This window comes from Megalobrama amblycephala, linkage group LG10 (assembly GCF_018812025.1).
Source record: "Megalobrama amblycephala isolate DHTTF-2021 linkage group LG10, ASM1881202v1, whole genome shotgun sequence".
Classification (NCBI taxonomy): domain Eukaryota; kingdom Metazoa; phylum Chordata; class Actinopteri; order Cypriniformes; family Xenocyprididae; genus Megalobrama; species Megalobrama amblycephala.
This window is the reverse complement of record NC_063053.1, coordinates 12,262,368-12,279,531: the sequence shown is the minus strand read 5'-3', so window position 1 is coordinate 12,279,531 and position 17,164 is coordinate 12,262,368. Positions and strand designations below refer to the sequence as shown.

The 17,164-nt window shown below is 38.0% G+C and overlaps 2 long non-coding RNA genes across 4 annotated transcripts in view; one reads left to right on the top strand and one right to left on the bottom strand.

Moving 5' to 3' along the window:
• Positions 1 to 17,164, top strand: part of LOC125276773 — a 65,158-nt gene that overhangs the window by 16,595 nt on the left and 31,399 nt on the right. The gene's annotated exons all lie outside the window — the stretch shown is intronic.
• LOC125276774 overlaps positions 13,637 to 17,164 on the bottom strand; it is a 39,662-nt gene continuing 36,134 nt past the window's right edge. The window contains exon 3 of the long non-coding RNA XR_007186751.1: positions 13,637 to 16,063. This is a non-coding gene — a long non-coding RNA (uncharacterized LOC125276774). The remainder of the gene's footprint in view (positions 16,064 to 17,164) is intronic.

Here is a 17,164-nt window from a genome sequence, read left to right as displayed (position 1 = left end):
GTTCACCCTTTCTCATCAGCTCTCTCTCTCTCTCTCTCACTGCTATCATCCGTTTCACACCGAGTTCCGAAGAGTCTTTGGTTGCGTGTTTTTTCACTCTTTTTTCCTGAAAAAGTAAGGCGATCTGATCCGGCTTTCACTTTTTTTTTCTCCCAGAACAATTGCGGAAGTTCTGTGCAAGTGCAGACGGTGGAATGAGACAATGAAAGAGTTCAGGGCTCGTATCCTCATCTGTAAAATCTCCCTCCTCTGAAGGATGTCCATCTGCCTAGTATCTGGTTGCAGAATGGAGACACAAATTTTGACAGGGAATTTTACTTAAAGTTAACAGTAAATGTGTGTTTGGTCAACTAGAACCTGATGGTCGAACCTACCACTGAATTCAAGACATGCTTCCTCAGAACCCAAGCCCTGGGGTGCTCTCCAGTAATGACTTTGTTGCGGTTCAATTTAATTTCAGTGCTCTATCATGTATCATTCACGACTCTTCAGTTTGTCCACGCCTGAGGATATCATGCTTTTATACTTGCTTCAGTGGAAAGGGTGGGTTTGTTGTTTGTGAAGTGATTTTCATTGATGATAAGCGCCATCCTGAAGTGCTTCTGTATGAAGTGACATTTACATCTGTGTTTATGTAAATGGCGATTAGAATGAATATCCATTCATACAGCGCATGTTTATCACTACACATATATACACACACACACACACACACTTTATATTAGTGTTGTCAATCAATTAAAATAAATAAATGAATCACAATTAATCGCACCTTTAAAATGTTATATATATTTAATATTGTAATACATATTTTCACATTGAATCTCCAAATTAATGTAGAAACCATTTTTTTTCTTTTTTCTTTCTGGGGATGAAATTACAGCCATTCAACATTATAGTATAAATGGGTCATAATTTTTAACATTTAGTAGGCTTAAAAATATTAACAACTTTTAACTGAAGCAAACTTAAAACAATCTTCACGTAAACCCATTATAATAAATGTCAGCTGTGCCTTTAATAAAGTGTATATAGTAATATAGTGATGATTCTGTCTTTGTCATTATCGGCTCTCTCCGTTTGAATGACAGCGGTCAGTTAATTTTTTTTCATATATATATATAATATATATATGATATATATGTGTGTGTGTGTGTATGTATGTGTGTGTGTGTATGTATGTATGTGTGTGTGTGTATATATATATATATATATATATATATATATATATATATATATATATATATATATATATATATATATATATATATATATATATAATATCAAAGAAAGTAAACATTTTTTGCCAATTATAAATTCTTCATCATCTTAAAATAAGTTAGATTTTCCTGTCATTACAAATCTCAACTCTTACATAGCTTGTTTGACCTTTTTTTCTTTGAGGAATGTTCTCCGTTTGATGAATGTTCATTTGACCCAGAGTGTTCTTTAAATCTGAGCACATTTAAAGGGAGCATGTCAAAAGGAGATTGATTTCTGTGCATTTGACTCCAGTCTGCTGTGTTTATATCCAGTGCACCCCATTCCCTACAGTGGCTGTGTGAGGACTCATAGATTTGGATAGGCTAAATGGCAGAGCTCTGTAAGTGAATGAAGCAGTGGTTAGCATCATGATAAAATATAAGACCCTTTTGGCCAGCTTGCAGGCAACATAGACAGACGGCCATGACTCATTGCTACTGGAGCCAACCTGTCTGCAAAAGTACTCAGAACCTGGACCCTGGGTCAGACACCCCCCTCCGCCTTCCCCTCTGTCCCCCAGCTGCTGGCCCTTGACAGGACCACAGGCGGCCCCATACATGGGGGTGTTATATGGGCTGTTTGATCGCCCCAGTTTCATTTTTTTTGTGCGTGTGTGTGAAACGGAAAGTGGGTGTGAGAAAGATACCTGATGTAATTTGCTCAATAATCTCTTGTCTCCTGTTTTCTCCTGCTTCTCCTATGTTTTTATAATGAAAGTCTAAAGATTTTTTTAAAACCCTTTCCCCTGGGCATTTCTTTAGTGCAGCAGGAGAAGGGTGTTGGGTCACAAACCACCATGTCCAATGCAGTCATGAGTAATGTTTCTATTTTAAACTACAGCTATAAACAACATGCATATTTTCTTACAGTGAAAACAAATAGACCAAGCTGCTGAGAAGCCATTAGCTATCAATAAACAGTGAGTGCCATTTATTTATTTTTTTATTATTATTATTTTTTTTTTACTTTTAGCTGGAAGTACTCCTGTGCAAGCAATAGATGATTTTTTTTCATTGGAAAGCCATTGGTATCTGCCTGTTATCATTTCAACAATCAATCCTCAATAAAAGAACCTGTTCCTCATCTAACATATTTGTCTGTTTGATTTGCCTAACCAAAGTAATTTAGTTGGAAAAAGCAATCTCAAAAAAATTCAAGGAAGTGTTTCTCACTGCATTTCACCCACGGAATTAACACTATATTATTAATATAATTATACTTTATTCTGGTTTCATTGGGATGACGTTTGAAAATAATTGAAAAAGAGAGAAAAGTCAATTACTTAAGAGTAGTAAATCAGAAATATTGTGAAGACCCAGGCTAACTGTCAAACTTACACAACAGATATAATAATCTAATGATATTCTGGAATTTTAGTTCTGAGAACATAATTCAGAAAAATTATTCTAGTTTAAGAAGGTTTTAAAATAGATGTTTAAATCCAACATACAAAATGACTGCTTGAGAAACAATTTTGTCTCAAAGATACAGCCCTTTGGATAACTTCTGTGACAACTAGCCCCGGTCACCCTATCCCATGAGTGTGGAGGATATTTGCTCACAAAGATACAACCAGACTTTTTTCCATTTGCTCCTGCAGCTCTGAACCTAGTCTAGGATACTAGTCACAGCATTTCTAGTTTATTTATAAAAAACACACTTTTAATAACTTAATTATCACAATGAAGCTATGAGAGTCATTAAAAACATGCATTAGAGTAGCTGCATCAGCTGCATACTTTCTGTTAAGGATTAATTAAGGATCGTCAAGGCAGTAATGAAAACGTGGTTTCAGCCACTGAGTGCTAAAATCTTTTTTTCTCCTTTATTTTTACCCTGAATTAGAAATTCCAGGCTGGAAAATCTGAACATAATCCGAAAACATGAAAAGGAAATGAGTGTGAATGTGAGACGGTGAATAAACAGGCTTGGTATATTTCCATAGGGTTCTACACTGCTTGCTGTGTGGTGCAACTGTGCCTGGGCCACATATGTCAGGAATAATTAAGGCTCCGTCTCTCAGTCCACTGCGTCTGTCTACCCTTCTGTAACAGAGCTGAAAAAGCCATGCCTCTCCTGGTGTCCCTGATCCTGACCTTTGGCCTCTACCTGACCTCTTACCTCCACATGCTACTATCAGCTATTCAATATCTAGCCTACCCTGTGACTTCTGTTGGTCTCTGACCTTAGTTGGCACATAACCCTGATAAGCATCACTATTATGACAACTTGATGATATAGATACAGCAGTATTAAGTAGAACATTTATGCATACTGATTGTCAGAAATACATTGTCTCTGAATAACCTGACTCTACCTTAGTTGATATACTCAATTATATGTGCCACTATATAGTTTGAAACACATTTTTAAATCTTTTTAAAATCTTTTTTACATTTTCAAGATTTTTATTTAAAGGTGCCCAAGAATGCTTTTTCACAAGATGTAATATAAGTCTAAGGTGTCTCCTGAATGTGTCTGTGAAGTTTCAGCTCAAAATACCCCATAGATGTTTTTTTTTAATTCATTTTTTTTAACTGCCTATTTTGGGGCATCATTAACAATGCACTGATTTACACTCGGCGCCGCCCCTTTAAATCGCGTGCTCCCTGCCACAGGAGCTCTCGACTATATTACAGCTCATTTACAAAGTTCACACAGCTAATATAACCCTCAAATGGATCTTTACAAAGTGTTCGTCATGCATGCGGCATGCATGCGTCGGATTATTTGAGTATTGTATACTGTTATATTGTTTACATCTGATTCTGAATGAATTTGAGGCTGTGCTCCGTGGCTAACGGCTAATGCTACACTGTTGGAGAGATTTATAAAGGATGAAGGTTGTGTTTATGCATTATACAGACTGCAAGTGTTTAAAAATGAAAATAGCGACGGCTCTCTTGTCTCCGTGAATACAGTAATAAACGATGGTAACTTTAACCACATTTAACAGTACGTAACCAAATGCTAACGAAACATTTAGAAAGACAATTCACAAATATCACTAAAAATATCATGATATCATGGATCATGTCAGTTATTATTGCTCTATCTGCCATTTTTCGCTATTGTTCTTGCTTGCTTACCTAGTCTGTTGATTCAGCTTTGCACATCCAGACGTTAACTGGCTGCCCTTGTCTAATGCCTTTCATAATGTTGGGAACATGGGCTGGCACTATGCAAATATTGGGGCGTACACCCCGACTGTTACGTAACAGTCGGTGTTATGTTGAGATTCGCCTGTTCTTCGGAGGTCTTTTAAACAAATGAGATTTATATAAGAAGGAGGAAACAATGGAGTTTGAGACTCACTGTATGTCATTTCCATGTACTGAACTCTTGTTATTTAACTATGCCAAGGTAAATTTAATTTTTCATTCCAGGGCACCTTTAATGACTAAAATGCTATTAGTGAAACTATCAAATAAGAAAAATGTTTTCCTTGAATACATCTGAATGTACACATTATAGGTACGATAATAAAAAAAAAAGTTTCTCATGATCACAAAATCTGCATTTATTTGATTAAAATACAATAAAAGCCATAATATTGTGAATTATTATAATTTTTTACATTTTTTTAAATGTAATTTATTCCTGTTATTGCAACACTGAATTTTCAGCAGCCATTACTCCAGTATTCAGTGTCACATGATCCTTAAATCATTATAATATGCTAAATTGCTGCTCAATTATTAATAATGGTTCTTATTATGTTGCTGCTTAATATTTTGGTGGAAATCATGATATTTTTTTTTTTCAGGATTCTTTGATGAATGTTCAAAAAAACAACATTTATTTGAAATAGATTTTTTGTTGCATTATACATGTATTTACTGTCACTTTTGAGCAAATTAATGCAAATAAAAGTATTCATCTATTTTTTTAATCTAAAGTTTTGAATGATAGTGTCATGGTTTACAGAAAAATATTAAGCAGCAAAAACTTTTTAACATTGATAATATTAAGAAATATATCTTGAGCAGCAAATCAACAGAACAAAAGAGACTTTTCAAGAACATTAAAAAATTTTAAAGTCCCCCTGTGATCAATAATTTTATCCCTTAAAATGACATATTTCAATGTTTTGTCCTGTGGGAAAAAAAAAAAAAAAAAAAATTCATGCCTTAAAATAGCTTGAATGTAACTCTACCCCCTTGCTTCATTTAGTTTACGTGGATCTATGAATATGCAAATTAGCCCTGCCTCCACTCGCTCATGCCAGCTCAGAGATCCACTCGGTCAACATACTGAGGTAAACGCTGGACAATGGTATCGTTTTTTACTACATCGGACTCATGACTGTAATTAATATGATTAGCCTTTTGCTTGAGTATGTTATCAAACAGCTAATAATGTGTTGTCACAAATAAGTTACAAATAAGGTTTAACTGTAGTGTATTCAAGTACAGACATGTAATACTTAGGCCTAAATGTAAAATAACATTAAAGTGTTCACTGTATAATATAGGTTAAGCTGTGTTTTGTTGTTTGATTAACATTAATGACTTACCCGACTTCATGGATCAAATATAACGATACATTAACATATTCTTCCTCAACTGTTTACATTCACTTATGACATAACCGACTGTGTTTACAAGAATACTTGCAGAGACTGGTATTTTTGACATAATTTTGTGTGAATGTGTCCATTCAAATGCATGGAGATGCAAAAGAGGAATCAATTCGTGAGCACAAAATTTTGATGGTGAAACTTGGCACTTAATCCGTGAAACACCGTGTGCCAAATTGTGGAGCCTGGTCAGTACAGATCAACTACGATCCGTTTAACCCCTTCTCACTACTTTATCTCTCTCTTTAAAAAAAAAAAAAACAGTGTACACACTGATGTCAGAAGATTGACTTGGACATTAGATACTAAAGGCCTGTAACAGCCTCAGCACTGGCAAACAGTTTGCTTATAAGATTGCTTATAAACCATCATGTAGATGATGAGATCTCGTCAACAGTACATTGCTGTGCCCGCTCATTCCATGCCACCCGTCAGCGATGTTATTGCATCACTGAGCCCTGGAAGACCCATCAGCCTCCTGGCTCTGGGAATAGTGGGGGCTTCCCTCTCACTGGCAACAAGCAACCTGATCAGCAGGCATTATCACCTCATAATTACAGTCCTTTTGGACATATTAGCGTAGGCGCTGTGATCCGGTTTCAATGCGGAACCCAATTCCCCAACACATTCCCCACCTCTCCCGTTTTTTACAAATGCCTTCTCAACAAACAAGCCTTGTATAAAAATATCCCCCAGCAGTAATGGTTCTCCAATGCAGTTGGCCAGAGCATTAAGCATGTGATTTGATGCGGCCAATGGGGAAGATGTGGGGTGAAGCGTGTTAGGTTACCTGAGTGGGGCATGATGATTTTGCATGGCGATGGTATTTATATCAGCAGTGAAAGTGTCATGGCGAGAAGGTCAGAGGCTTGAGTAAACACATGAGTCTGCCGTATCAGAGAGAAATCTGCTTGTTAAACGTGCAAGGCCTGTGTGAACACACATTTACGCAGAGCACATATGCTCCTAGCGCTTGTGGTTTTCTCATATCAAGAGGCCTGTCTGACTCGATGAGATCACTCAAAGAGAAATCGAGAGTTACATTTCCCCACTTCTTTATAGCACAATTTATGTCAATTGAAATTGAGTGGAACCAAAATCAAATGTACTGAGTCTGACTGAGGTGATAAAGTGCATATTTCCCCAGTGTAGTAATATGGTAGAGTTTCTTTCACACTTTCTCACACACATACACATTTGTCTAACAAGTCACACATGCAAATCTCTGACCTACAGAGCAGGGGTAAAATAAAAGCCATGAGAAATTGCAGGTTATCATCGTGCTCTCTATGGGGTTAGCATTTACTTTCCGTGTGCTTCCCTTGCGTATCAGTTTCAAATGACAACACTGGTGTAATTGCACCATTCCAATGTGTGATAGATGAAACCCTTATGTCTTCCCCCGGTTATATGATGAGAAGAAAGAAAAACCTGTGTTTATTTTCTCCAGGCAGCTTGGTGCTGTCTCAAATGGAAACTATTACCTGAAGCCGAGTTGGGCCAAATAAATATCTATTAAAGCGGAATAATAAAACAAACTAATGTAGGCTGTGAACAAAATATTTGAGCCCTAAACACTAGTTCTAAACTCTAGATTTATGCCATGTTGGACTCAAAAACAGACTTTTGCTTCCAAAGCTGAGAAAGCATGAATCTCTGCAGTGTGTGAACAATCGCCTACTTTAAAGTCTAATTGCCACAATCTACATCCAAAAGCGGGAGATTTATTGATGTTATTACCTATATTTTCAAGCATAAATCTTGAGTGGGTTTTCAAGCTTTAATGAGTTAGCGGTTTCAAGTTCCCTCACCCTCCTCCAAGAACTCATATCATTCCATAGATGGCTTTCATATTTGTCGAGTTAAACGCGTCAATCCTCATTCAAGCTCTTGGACTCGAAGCAACTGTGGGCCTCCAGGACACCTGTGTGGACCATATCAAATGTGCCACTCAGTCTGTCTAATACACATACACACATGCGCACTCACTAAGACAAACTCTATGTATATATGTATAGATATATAAGGATGATAAACATGTGTAGGTAGAGGAGATCGGAGAACTTAAGTGCCCATAAGTATTTGGGCACTTTTGGACAGTTCAGTCACATTCACTTTTTCTTAGTCAGCTTTTATTTATTTATTTGTTTTTCTTTGTTTTTTTTTTTTTTTTTTTTTTTACCAGTTGTTCATAGTTTGCAGATTAACCACAGGTGTAGTTCATTGCATGAACTGTAAACATGTTTCAACATTTGACTGAATAATTTATTTTGAATGTAGGGTCCGTGAAACATTTTCCATGAAGAGTTTGTGCTTTCTTTCAAATAAATGGCAATTGGTTTGCTATTTTGTTATCAAATTCACAGACATTTATCCACGGAGGATAATCAAAACATTAATTCATTTTTATTTTATTTGACACCTTAATTTTTTTCCGGCATTGAATAAAAGATAATTGCAACTTTTTATCTCACATTTGCGTGATATAAACTCGCAATTGTGAGTTATAAAGTCAGAATTGTGAGATATAAACTCATTTTCTCAGAATTGCTACTTTATAGCAATTCTGACTTTATAACACACAATTGCGAGATATATAAAATCAGAATGGCGAGATATAAACTTGCAATTCTTAGAAAAAAGTCTTTTTTTCCTCAGAATTGGACTAAAATTGGACAAAATTGTGCGATTAAAAAGTCAATTATCTTCTAAAATGTTTTATTCCGTGGCAGAAACATGCTTCCGTCGAAAACAGACTAGTGCCTTAGTATGCTTAAAGGCAGAGTAGGATGCTATCAGTTGACATGCACCCCACTGCTAATGTGGATTGTTCTGTTAGTGTTAGGTGCCCAAACTTTGTAACCACTCAGAGTTTGTTAATGACTCTTCCTTCACTCAGGCAAAATTTTATGGTGCTACTCTGTATATTTAGCAATTATACTGTAACAGATCTTTATTTGTGGTGGTAAAATGTACCATTTAACATGTGCTTTGTAAAGTGTGCAAGTATTTGAACTCCTGAAGGATGAAGCTATGAAATCCAGAGAAACGATTTTTCTTAGAGGTGGACAAATAAAGCTGTCTCCAGCCCCCAGTAAAAGCTCCCGTTAAAGAGTGCGACTAACTCATCTTAATGGAGTGTTATTTTTCTGTTCCGTCTCTCTTGGTAACATCATAACATTTTCCTTTCCCACCCACAAATGTGAGCCCTGCCATTGACATGGTATTAGTCAAGGCTCCCTGTCAGAGTCTGGCTGTGCAAATTCAGGCGCAGGTCTTCGGCACCTGCCAATCAACGCCACAGTACTGTCCCAGTCCAGCCACAACAATACATGCACACCATCTCTGCAGCTGCTTTGGCCCCTTCCACCTCACCAACCACACCCTGCACATATGGTCACTTTTTATTTGCAAAATAAGCACGTTCAGCCAGTTGCTAATATTTCTGTTACCTCTGAACAGCTGAAGTCAGGTGATAAGTTCATGTTCATGTGAAGTTTGAAGTTCATCTGTGGGATACGAAAGTGATAAAGCTGTTTTTGTTTTTTCTTTTAGCGCCAAGTGGACACAGGAGTATAATCGCTCCATAAGGTGGTATATATATTATGCCGACCTGCGTATTCCATATTTTGTAGTTGCTCCCCTGTCGCTCACCTCTGGGTTGCAAATGTTCTTTTACTACTTAAATAGTTCCATCTCCTCCCAAAAACATCCCATATGGTCCCCCCATTGTTTCGACTACCCTACTCCCTGGTGTCATGCCTTGTCACTGTTATTATAGGCTTACACTCACAAGACGCTGTGATTTGTTGTCCTCTTCTGGCTTTGAAGATCTAAAGAGTTGTACAGCGTGAGATGAGGGGAGATGAAGATGAAGTCGACAGCCGTGGCCTTTCCCCGAAGCTCATACGGCCGCACGCATAAACACACGAAGGAGCATGACTGTACACAAACTCTGACAACCCAAAGTCAAGAGGCTTGGGTCAAGTTACGATTTCCCCTTTGTGTCTTTAAAAATCCGCATATGACAATTACGGTGGATTTGATTAACTGAGAGGGCGGCGCAGATAGTCCGGATTTTTTACGAAGGGCCGGAGGCTCGGGTTTCACTAGCTGTCATTTATACGGCCAGAGAAAGGCAGGGGGAGTCCCTTTACTGCTGAGCTGGGGCCTGGGCCCAGACTTCAAACACTACTCTCCAGCATAGCTCTTCACTTTTATAATGCGCAGGGAATGAGAGTACGCGCATACACAGCACTTAAAATGCTACATTAGGGGAGTTTTGAGGAGTAGTGTCTGAACTCCAACAGTTTTACTTTACTTGGACCATTGTAAGTGTCATTTCTTGAGACCTGTCCATGTGACCACTTTTGTCTCTGTCGTCATCCAGTATAGTGTAGTTTTTTTATTTGCTTTTCTATTAGTTGTTTGCTTTTCATAACATGTTTCTTGTGCTCTGTATTTTTGCTTTTTCATTTTTCTTTTTCATCATAGAAAATGACCTTTGGTTTTAGAAAGGTCCCATATTTTTATTATTATTATTATTATTTATTATGGAGAAAATATATTCATAATAGCAATAATCATTATCATCCACATCATGATACATTGTTTATTTGATTTTATTTATATAACGTAACCCCTCCTGTTCGAACCGCCTGCTCTAATCGGGACTCGAACCCGGGTCCGTCGGCATGGGAGTCGGGGGCTCTAACAAGGAGGCTAAAGTTTGCAGTCTCTAGAGCCCCTCTTGAGTTCAGAAGAGTGAGGTTTACATGCACAGCTCTTACTAGCCTACGTCAGTTACACTCCCGCCTCTAAACCTCACTTCCATCCAGGTCATGGCACCAATGTAACCCCTCCTGTTCGAACCGCCCGCTCTAAACGGAACTCGAACCCGGGTCCGCCAGCATGGGAGTTGAGCACTAGTGTCTCTAGTGTCAGTCGCTAGAGCACCTATTGAGATTAGGGGAGTGAGGTGTACATGCACAGCTCTTACTAGCCTACGTCTGTTAAACTCAACCTCCTAAACCTCACTCCCATCTGGGTCACGGCACCAGTGTAACCCCTCCCGTTTGAACCGCTGGTCCGCCGGCATGGGAGTCGGACACTCTAACAAGGAGGCTAAAGACTGTAGTCTCTAGCATTAGTCGCTAGAGCACCTCTTGAGTTCAGGGGAGTGAGGTTTACATGCATAGATCTTACGTCTTCACTAACACCTTTCAAAAACATTCATTTTGAGGAATAAGTTTGTTTTTGTTTTTTTTAAATGGTGATGATGGTGATTATTAATGATCATAATATATTTTATTTTACTGTATTTATATAGCACCAAAGGTCATTTGTTTTAAACAGTATTATTATTATTAATCAAATATATATATATTTCTTATACAATTAAGATCAAGTGATTTCTCTACTTCCCTCTAATCAGCAAACAGCAAATCCATTCTCTTCTTAAGGCCCCTTTTCTCCTCTCTCTAAACCAAAACTCCCTTTTGCCAGACCGTCCATGACAAAGGCGGCCTGTAGTCCCTTGAGTTCGGTCACGAATGGATTGGGCCCACTTGTTTTTACAAGCACCCCATGTCAATGGTCTAGTTTATTGGGACAGGTCTCCTCTTGGCCTGTGAGGCGCTCAGCCGATGGACGGCACGGATGAGTAACCTTTGTGTATAAATAGCTTCCTTCATTAAATCAGTTGTTCTCTTAATTGAACTTAAATAAAGAATGACTTATGCCGGCCAGCTGGTTTTAATAGAGCAGACTGGCTTGTGGTGTATAAGAGGAGCATTATTTCAGTGCACTGGGCCAATTGCAGGGTGTACTGGGTGTTATCAACATAGAAGGTGAAAACAGGAGAGGCCACCAGCTAGCCTAATGCATTCTGAGGTTTCATTGGTTTATTTTCCTAACAATGAAATAAATGGTTTGGTAATTAAATTTTCGCCACTGGCTTTAGACCTAATGGGCATCTGTGACAAGTGTTAATGTATGACGAAGAGGCTGAAGGGTTTGACACAAAACACACCGGCCTCGTTTCTGACTGCTACATACTCTTAAACACTTTTCTCTACCGTCTTCTAAACCTGCAAGCAATTTTGCCATGGAAGGCCAATCAAACTCCTCTGCCAGGGCACAGTTTGTATTAATCTGCTAACCTAATGCACTGAACTCACTCAGCTGCACTGTGATACTTTTCTCCAGCCATCTTTTTTTTCTCAGTCTCTCTCCTCCCTGAGACAAGAATTCTTGAAGTGAGCCGTTGTTTGAAAGCGTTTTGTGGTCTCTGGCAGCAGCAGCTGATGGAAATTTGCTGAGTTGGAGCCCTGAAATGTTGCAGCTGTCTCAGAGGAGCTCGGCCACAGCTCCGAGTCTCACTGCTTGGCCGCTGGTCAAACGGAGGGAGAGGACTGATTGACTTCCTCCCACCCTCTCTTCATTATTTTCTTTCTTAGTATCCCTTTTATGCCACTTCATCATATAACACTTTCTGTGTCATTTTAACTGTCGCGTTTTCAGACCCCCAGTCTTGTCCAGCTTGTAAACCAAGTAAAGCTCTTACCTCATCTGTGGGTCAAAAAATGAAGATTCCTTCCGCCCCCTTGTATAGTGGAAATCGAATAAGGTTGCATTACTTCAGCCCACTTTTACAGGACCTCCTGAGCCACAAGAGGAAATGGAGAGCCGTTTCTTGACCATAACTCACTCCAGAGAGATTTAGAGTTTAGGGGGAGATGCTCCAAAATAGTGTGAACTCATTTGTATGTGTGCTGCACTCCACTAAGAGGAAAGCGGCCACTTGTCGTCTGGAGAGATTGAGTAATGCAATCCTTCACAGCCCAGCAGCATCGCTGCCACATACCTCACTAATAGCAGGTTGATTATCAACAAGACTGTCCTTTAACACATTCCCAACATCTGCTTTCTGTCTAAGCGTGGAGGGTGGATATGCATAGACGTTGCAGAACACTTGCACACACCACTTTCATTGTAAGTGTATTTTAAAAAAACACCTTCTGGTTCAGAGATTATATATATATATATATGCACATTTAATGCATGTTTGTAAAATTGTGCACCTTTACACTCAAACACTTTCATGTGCTTAAATTTAAGTATTTAGATTGTCTAATGCTGCTTCTGCTGTAAAAGACACACACTCTCTATTTCATCCATCTATAGCCTCACATAGCCTGACATCCTGTTGACATTGTTTGACACCATTTTGATTGAGAGAGTTTTAGACGTACAGATAACGTGCCATATCCTCCTACGATGAGCTCTGAGTTTTGTTAGTTACATCCTGGGTAAAGTTTATAAACTTAAGCACTGGCCTGGAAGGCCCTTTGGTTTAAAAGCAGTTATTGCAGTGAGTGGGATTGAAGTCTGTTTTTGTTTTTTTGGTCCAGTGTCTCTGCGTAGGACTGCATTCAGCAATGTACATAGCACAAACTCACACGGGCTGAAATATGTATACAATCATGAACGCACAAACTTGTTTTTATATAATTTGGTAGACTTTCCATAGACTTCCCCTAAACCTACTGATAAAACTACCTATCATAGAAAACTTTCTGCATTTTTCATTTTCAAAAAACAAAACAAAACATAATTTAGTATGATTTATAAGCTGTTTTCCTCATGGGACCTGACCAAATGCCTCCACAATGTCAAAAATGTCAGGTTTTACCGGACATTTGGTCCTCACAATATAGATTAAACAAGACACACACACACACACACACACACACACACACACACACACACACACACACACACACACACACACACACACACACACACACACACACACACACTTTCACTATATTAGTAAAGACATTGCATTGACTTTCATTGATTTAATATCAGGTTAATGATATTTTCTATCACCTAACCTAACACCTTCCCATAACAGAAACGTGCAAAACACTAGATTTAAATAAAAACATGTTTTGGCTGACTTAAACCTTTTTAACTAGTGAGGACCATTAAAATGTCCTCAATAGTCGGTTGTCATAATATTTTACTTTAATATTTTAAGTGAAGACATTTGGCCCTCACAATAGCCAAACCTGTATACACACACACACACACACACACACACACACACACACACACACACACACACACGAACACACTTATCAAAAATTATATCTGACTATTCTTGCACACCATGGAAATTCTATGTAGACTTTTCTCCCCTTACCCATCATAATTTTGTCTAATGCATTAAGTGAGCCAAAACTGCCATTGGTGTCCCATCCAACAAACAAACAAACAAAAAAAATAAATAAATAGTGACTGATGCCCCTGGTCTTATGATACTATTGACAGTATGGTATTAACATGTATAACATTAGTGCAGCAGAGCATCTCTTAGTTTTGCTTTAATGATGGCTTAAAAGCCTTATAACTGATTCACTGGTTCCCCACAAACCCACATCTGTTTGATTGACACATGCCTCCCTGGTTGTTGGGACATGTTGCTGATTGAGGCATGGTATGCGATTTCCCACTGAACCCCATCCCTGATTTTCACTCATTACAAAGCCCTCTGAAAGTCCACGGTGTCTCCTCTCAGAACTGATTTCTCCAGCTTCTCGGTTTCCCCCTCGTATGGCTCCTGCGGCCGAGGCCAGTTGCTTGGGCAGGCAACAAATGGAATCAATTTATACCCCTGGAGCAAGGTGGTTTTGATGACATTTAAAATGTTCACAACGTAAACTCTGGATATAAACATTTCAGGTCAGGAAGAGTTTAGAAATGTCTTTCATAAACATGCACAGGGAAGATTTTTGACTTGCTTTTGATAGATGGCCAGTCGTGTGTTCAAAATGTAATTCAATTTGCCATGCTATGTCCTGACAGACAGAAACAGAGAGAGAGAGGAAAGTTATGGAAGATACAGGAATTAATCGGGACTTATTAGTTTTGACCAGAAGTGTGTATTTAGAAAATAAAAGCAGGTTATGATATCTGCCTTTAGAGAAACTCAAGTACACATTAAATAATTAAATCATTATTTAAAGTCAAAGTGAACATATACATATGCTCAAATAGAGGCTGAAAAATACAGATCTTATATGTGAAGGGAACGGTACTGTTCAGTGACCACAGAAGAGTGATATAAGCATTGAACCTTTCAGTGAAAACATGAATGTTTATTTAGCAATGTAGCCTACTGCGGCTCTGACAGAAAATGTAGAAACAGGCCATTGATTTATTTTAATTTGTTTATTTAATTTTTTTTTTTGTCCAATTTTTCTCTGATACAATATTTAAAGTGTTTAAATGGTATTTCAGAATAATGAAAATGGAAATGAAATAACATTTAGGTTAAATAATTTTTATTATTAAATAAAATGCAAATGTTCAAATCTAAACTGTGTGTTGCGTGCGTGTGTGTGTGTGTGTGTGTGTGTTTGGTTCAGGTAAAATGTCCCCAAAAAGATGTAAATATCCAAAATCCTTGTCCTTGTGGGGACATTTTTGCTCCACAAAAGGAAAACAGCTTATAACTCACACTAAGTGATTTTTTTTGAAAAATGTAAAAATGCAAAGTTTTCTGTTAGGGTTGTGTGTAGGGGTAGGGGACAGAATATACAGTTTATACAGTATCAAAATAATTATGGAAAGTCCCCATAAAATCTGGAAACCCAATACTCTGTGTGTGTGTGTGTGTGTGTGTGTGTGTGTGTGTGTGTGTGTGTGTGTGTGTGTGTGTGGGTGTGGGTTTGTAAAAAAGCAGCATATTATGTAATTTTTATTCTGTACTAAAGCAGGTAGGAATTCTCCACCGCTCACTTTTATATTCTCATACAAACAAACAAACTTTTTTACTGTTCCCAATCATTAAATATTGGGGATGCACTGGAATTACAACTAGGCTTAATTTCCCAGCCTTGTGGTTTCAGCGTTAGTGTTAAAGGACAAGGTTAGTGTTAAAACCCTACACTGTAAAAGTCTCTTTCTGCAGCTTGACCATCTTAATTGATCCTCCATTAGTGCTTTATAGACACTGTGTCCTTCGTCCTGTGCCTCTTTTATAGATACTAATAAAATGTTCAAAGTCCCTGTGCAGCTCCTTATCATGCAGCAGTGTTTTTATGCCCTGCTTACACCAGGAGTGTGACTCTGTCTCTCTACTGTACAGTCTGATGATGAGGGTACGGTTTCATGGCCCCTGCCTTCATGTCGCAGCCTGGCACCATTTTATGACTGGAAAAAGAGAAAGAGAAAAAGAGAGAGGCATTAAAAAAAGAGATCTATATAAAGACGCACAAGATGGGGAGGGGTATGCAGGAAAATGAGGCAATTTTATTTTTTGATTTGTACAAATATATGTTAAATTATTTTATTAAATACACACATTTCACAAAAGCATTTGCTATTTTCCCAAAGCTATATAAACAAAGCCTATTTCATATGGTTGACTTTGGTTCCTTGGCCAAACAGTGCACCGGGGGAAATTGCGACTATAATGACAGGCCTCTGATTACAGTCTGCGCGCATTGAGTTACTTGTTGTTATTGGTTTAAATCATATATTTCCGTTTCTAGGTGGAAAAAGAAATCAGCTGGATTTAGGAATGTGGAATATGGTTGAATTAATAACCCTAGAAGGATATGATGTGAGCAATTCCTGTATGTACACTACAGTAACTGGTAAAAGTGTATCAACATATGTAGTGTAGTCTGATCTCCAGTGTTGCTGCTGGGAATGATGAAGTTTTTTGGCTCAATTAAGAGAGACCAAGAATGAGAACATAGAACATCATTATATCACATTTATTTATTTATATATTTTCAATGTGCAGCTGCATGATGACAGTGTTCACAATGAAGCAAACTGATTATACCATTTTGCTTGAATGTTTTTGCAGATGGTGAGACTTGTTTTTTTTTTTTATTGTAAGTCAGTCACTGAAGTATTTGAAGTGACTTGTTTTAGATTTTTAAGATTGGTCAGACTAGTTCTTAAGACACAGTCTTAACATAGTGGCTATGTTTATGCAACTGTCCCCAAAACCTCAAATTGTGTGGAAGCAACAATGTGTTAACAGTTTTGTTAATGTGATATTATTTAGCGTGACTAACTGTTGAATCGTGAAGATGCCTGTAACAAAAATTAAAAAGTTTGTAGACCCTTTCACAGTTTAATGTGTTTGGTAGAACAACTGTTCCTGTGATTTTTGTGGAAAAGTTACACTGTTAAAATCTGTGTTGTTCAAGAAATAATATTTATGCAGTGTTTATGTATAGGAGAGAGAAAGGATGAGAAGGTGTTTGTCAGTGTTTGGATGTGTCCGTGTGTGTGTTA